This window comes from Solanum lycopersicum, chromosome 1 (assembly GCF_036512215.1).
Source record: "Solanum lycopersicum chromosome 1, SLM_r2.1".
NCBI lineage: Eukaryota > Viridiplantae > Streptophyta > Magnoliopsida > Solanales > Solanaceae > Solanum > Solanum lycopersicum.
In genome coordinates this window covers 74,973,201-74,979,200 of record NC_090800.1, presented here as the reverse complement: position 1 = coordinate 74,979,200, position 6,000 = coordinate 74,973,201, and the positions used below count along the sequence as shown (strand labels likewise).

Sequence of the window (6,000 nt, the reverse complement as noted above, 5' to 3'; positions counted from 1 at the left end):
ATAGGAGTCATTGAAACTTCATTCGTAGTTGCTGATGCAGTTGGTTTGTAGTAATCAGAGCAAAGATATGTATCTTTGTGATGTTTTTGCTTTTCACAACAACAATTGCGTGCTCACAAGGTATAAAGTTACATATTTTTCTCTCAAGACAAACAATGTATCTTTGTCCACCTTTATACACTTCATAAATAAATTTAGAGGATGAAACAACATGCACGCACACATTTGAAATTTAGAGATACATTACATATCAATTAACTCAATTTAAGAAACACAACGGCCTAAGAAATTCACATGTATCTAATAACTAACTCACATCTATAAAACTTCATTACATATGCATCAAACTAGAACTAAATCAAGTTGAAGTCACTAATATATCATAATTTATATATGCATACACAAATTCAATAATAAAAAAAGAAATGCATATGTAATCAATACTTTATACTAATAGTACAGTAACTCACATATCTGCAAAACCATAACATATACATCAAAGTTTTAATGTATTAAGTTTTAATCAGTAATGTATCACGACTTATTGGTCAATATACAAATTCATGAATGAAAAAATAATGATTAAAGCACAAGAATATTTGTTGCATACTATTTTTTATCAGATTTTTCAATTCAAAAATTGAGGTCATGCTAATTATAAACATTACTATTTTGGTCCAAGCTAATTATAAAATAACAACTTTTAATTCGCTTCATGTTTGGAATCCGATATGTCACAATGTTAAGCAATCACTAGCACAAAAATAAAAGTTCCAAGAATGTTGGCAAAAAAACCCAGGTCCTGGTCGGCAACCATTGAGATTGGTGTAGAATTTAAAGAACCCAAAAATTTCGATCTTCAATTTTTCTTCCGTTGAGAGTGTCGAAAATTAAAATATTCATTATATATCTTATCAAAAGTTTTTAAAATCCTATTCGAAAAATTTCTTCGCTGAAATAAAGATAACATGAACATAGATTTTGAATTTTGAATTGATTTGTTATTTTAGGATTTATGTTTGTTTGATTGACACAATAAAGAGGATCTAGATAATATAAATTATGAAATTTTAATTTAATTTTCTAATTGTTTTTCTTTTTAAGCACAACAACCACATATATAATGTATCACAATTTATATATCTGAACAGTTAATTATGTATCCGGACTGTTGATATCATAAAAAAAATTGTAAAATAAAAAAGAATAAAAATAAAAAAATAATTTAGAATTACAGTATGTAAATTATGTTGTTGTTTTTTCATTTTGAAGCCCAAAAGAGACACTTAGCTAGCGTTTGGTCATAGATATTCAAATATTTTTGGCAAATATTATTTGGATGAAAATTTGGGTGAAATTTTACCATATGTTTGGCCATAGAATTTGAGAAACATATTTCATTTTTTAGAAATATGATTTATACCCATAAGTTTTTAAAACTATCAAACTAACCATAAATTTGTATTACATAGCACAATAGATATCTCACGTAACAAGATTTATGACTTCCTCAACAAATCAACAAGAATCACTACAGTAAATATTCGTATAGTGAAAAGGTCTTGGTACAAATCATGATAATGAAAATACAACTAATATAAATTCGGGGAAAAAAAAAGAGAAGAAAACAAAAGGAAATAAATATTGCAATCACTGAAGAACATATGCTTTCTCATCTGAAAGAGTTCAACCTATTCTTTAATATAATCTTCCCACATTTTATGAACAATCTCTTCTCGATGAGCTTACATTTTCGAATCAGACGATCGAGAAGATGAAGCGATGTTGTTACCCTGAGCCAGTAGTTAGTCACTTTCATCAACAACCATATCATCATTTTCATTTTCATTGAATATTCCATCACTACTTTGGTGTTCACGTAAAAAATTATGCAATACAGCGCAAGCAATTACTATTTTCACTTGCATGTCACATTCATAGTTGTTCATGCCTTGTCTTAGTATTCTTAATCTACTTTTACATGCACCAAAAGTTCTTTCAATTACATTGCGCAGAGAAGTATGTTTATAGTTAAATAGCTCTTTTCCATTCTTAGGCTCTCTTTCACTTCCTCGGTAGTCCTGCAAATGATAGCGCATTCCAATGAATGGAGCTAAAAATCCTCTTGTGTTCCGTAGACCAACATCATCAACGTAATATTTATCTACCAAAATAAAATAAATGCAATTCATGTTTTATTTAGTAGCTAGTTCATTAAGACTAACTGTAATAAAGGAATGTATGAAATCAAAAGAATACATGTAGAAGGGAGCTAATTGAATTGGTTGGTGTCAATAAATATATTATTTTTGTAAAATAAAAAATTAAGGGTAAAAATTGAATTTCTAAAACTTTCCAAATAATGAAATTTGGCCCAAATACTAGTTTTTTCTAGTATTTGGGAATTTGGAAAATTTGCCAAATAATAAAAAAGTGTATGGACAAACAAAATTTACCAAGTTTTTCCCCAAGTTTTACTAGCAAAATTTATGGCCAAACGGGCCCGTATGTGATGTCCAACCTAATTTCAGGTGAACCCAAACCAAAAGGCCATGGGCTTCTCATTTTGTATGGGCTTGATTATTTCCAGCGTAAGGAAAAGGGTTAATTACTTTTTTGACGGATTTTTAATAAATTATTTACTACTTTTTAAATAGAGAAAATTATATATAATAGCAAACTAATAATTTAAAATAAATGGAGTAGCTTGGGTTTGATTTAATTGTGCTCCATAGTAAACGTTTGCAACAAATTGTCAGGCGCCTCTCTCCCAAATATCTCGCTCCCCAATCTCTCGCTCGCTTCCTCACTTTTTATACAAACACAAGTGTATAAAAATTGATTCTAATTGTATAAAGTAGAGAAAATTGTATAAATACATATATTTTTGTTCCTCTCTCTCCCCTCTTTCAAATTTCGCTTGCTACTCTCCCAAATTTCGCTCGCCACCCTCGCCTTTCTCACTTATACAAACAGAAGCGAAATGTATAAATTGTGTTTCTGTTTGTATAAAGCGTGAGAAAATTGTATATACACATGCAAGTACATATATTTTCGTCCTATACACTTATAATTATACAATAAAAATACTCCATTGCTCAGTTTCTTTTGCCTTTCTCTCTTTTTCGTTATACAATTTTCAAATTGTATATACAATTCGATTCAATTGTATATTCCTTGTCAAGTCTCTTTTGTCTTTCTCTCTTTCTCATTTTATACAAATTCAAATTGTATATAATCATTATATACACTTATAATAATACAATTTATTTTTATACAGTTCTCTGCCCAAATGTTTTTCTCTTTCTTGTTTTATACACTTCGTTTTATACATTTTGTTTCAACGCTATATGTATAGCGAATTATACAGTTTCTATGTTTGCTATGAAGCGCAACTATGCAAATTTTGCTATAGCATACAAATATGATTTTTTTATTTACTATATGTAAAAGTTAGTCGTTTGAATATGCTTTTCTTTATTACATTGATATATCTCATTTAAAAGATATTTATCATTTATAGTATTTATATTATATATTAAAAGTAAATTATATATATAATATATATGTGTTATAAATATATTAAAATACTAAGACCTATTTTGATTTAAAAGAAAAAGAAAACTACATAAATGAATCCTAAAATTCAAAATAATTACGTGTCTCATTTATTCGTTTTGTCTTATCATCAATTTCTTTTGTTCTTTACATTTATTATTTTATTTTCTCCTTTATTCTTTTTTTTTTATTGTTTTATCCTTTATTAAAAATATCATTTGATAATAACTTTATTATTTCTATTTTTTTGGTTAGTTTATCTTCTTTGTATTTATTTTTCTCTTTCTATACTTCACCTTCAAAGAAAATAAAATTATTTACTTTGTTCTTTCCATTAATTATTTTTATTTTCTCGTTTCTTAAAAAATATTTTTCATATAATCATTCTCTAGAGATCCCATTTGGTTATATTTTTATATTTCTTTCTTCTTCTTCTTTGTTTTTTTGCTAGTTTATCTTCTTTTTATTTTCTTTCCCTCTTCCTAAATAAAATAAATTTCTTATTTATTATTTTTATTTCTTTTTTTTTTCATAACAGTTATTATTTTTTAATTTATGGTCTAATAGTGTTATTGACTACTAAGTAAAGTATGAACAAGAAATCTTGATGATACCATATATATACTCTTATAATATTATTACCTAATGAATAATTTCTTATGAACAAGAAAATTTAGTGGTAATATATATATATAGTATCATTGACGAATGAGTAATTTCTGAACAAGAAATCTTAATGACACCACGACAATATATAACGGGGTATGAATGTGAATGAATATATGCTTGTAGTTATTTTGCTTTTATATATGGGATATATATTTGCTTAGTTTCCCCAAATAAAGAACTGTGTATTATAAAGGAATTAAACATATAATATATATGTATTTTACACTAAATGTAAAAGTAAGTTTGTGCAATATAAATATATTATAACTGTCTTAAAATGTAAACCGCAGTTTAGTAAAAAAATCAATATTATATTGGAGTAAATTTTAGGATAGCAAACATAAAAATCATACTAGCACTTTATATTTATAATTTTGTCATTTGCACTCCATAGATGAAGCATCTAATTTGTATAATGCTTTGTATAAATTGGATGTCTTTGCATATGAAAATTGTGTTGTATATGAATATGTTATTTGTGTTAGGCTACAGTGGCGAGTGAAATTAGAAGAGGCGAAAGAGAGAGGGAAAAAAGCGGAGAGAGGTGAATTTGATATTCATATCGGTTAGATAATTGTATATGTGTAACTACTATGTATATCATTAATGATCGTGTGTTGTACATCTGTATAAAATTTAAATTTGTATACAATTGAATTGAGTTAAAAAAATTGTATTTGTATATCAAATCTTTCTCTCGTTTTATATAAACACAAATCGTAAATTGTATTTGTATAATTTGTATTTGTATAAAACGCGTGATAGAGAAAAAGTCAGAGAACTAGGCAAGAAAATTTTTGTAGTAGTATAATTATAAGTATCAGACGAATAGATATGTATTTGTATTTGCATATACAACCTCTCTCGCTTTATACAAACTCAAACATGATTTATACATTTATATTTGTAAAAAAGTGAGAGAGGCGAGAGAGAGAATTGAGAATGATGAGCAAGATTCAAGAGAAAGAGAGAGAGAGAGGCGAGAATAACAATTATTTGCTATGAATTGAAATTAAATGATACTATAGCTATAACATTTATCTTGAATTAATAATTTGCTATAATGCATAATTTTTTCACTATATCTTAAATGTGAATTATACATGTGATGAATTTACAGTTCCTCCGTCTTTTTTTCTTTGCACTTGCACTAAGAAATGATGTGAATTTACCCTTTTACCCTTATTTAATATTTTTTTAAGTCAATTTTATAATAAATGATGAATAAAATTTCAAAAATAATTAACTAGCTAATAAAGGATATAATAGACAATACATTGTCTTTGATACATAATTTTTATAAATTGACTAAAATTATAATACTACTATTTATAAAAAAAAATGACATATAAATTAAAACATAAAATATATAGCTATAAATGATATATTTTCTAATTATGGTGTATTTAAGTAAGTTTCCCGAAGGAAAATTCACCACCTATATCTCATTAAATTTAGGTTGTCAAAGAAATCCAACAAACTTCATGATAATTCAAACAATTATATTGATAACTTTTATAAAATTTAGCTCGATGCATTTTTCATGTGTGATTGACACATTGCAAATTTAAACTTTAAAATCAAAATCCCTATTACATATTATAATCATTAAAAATCATCATTTAAGCTGATTTGTATTTTTTTTTGTTGATTTAAACTATTACAAACATCAAATATCAAATTTGTTATTGGATCATTTAACTTGTATATAGCCAATCCCTTAATAACACATACCTACTATACACTTATTATTTATTGAAATCATTATGTCAA

At 26.2% G+C, this 6,000-nt stretch overlaps 1 pseudogene; it reads right to left on the bottom strand.

Annotated features, from left to right (window-relative positions):
• Nucleotides 1-703: 703 nt before the first annotated feature.
• LOC101244524 (dolichyl-diphosphooligosaccharide--protein glycosyltransferase subunit 4A-like) lies at nt 704-817 on the bottom strand (annotated as a pseudogene).
• Between the last annotated feature and the right edge of the window lie 5,183 nt (nt 818-6,000).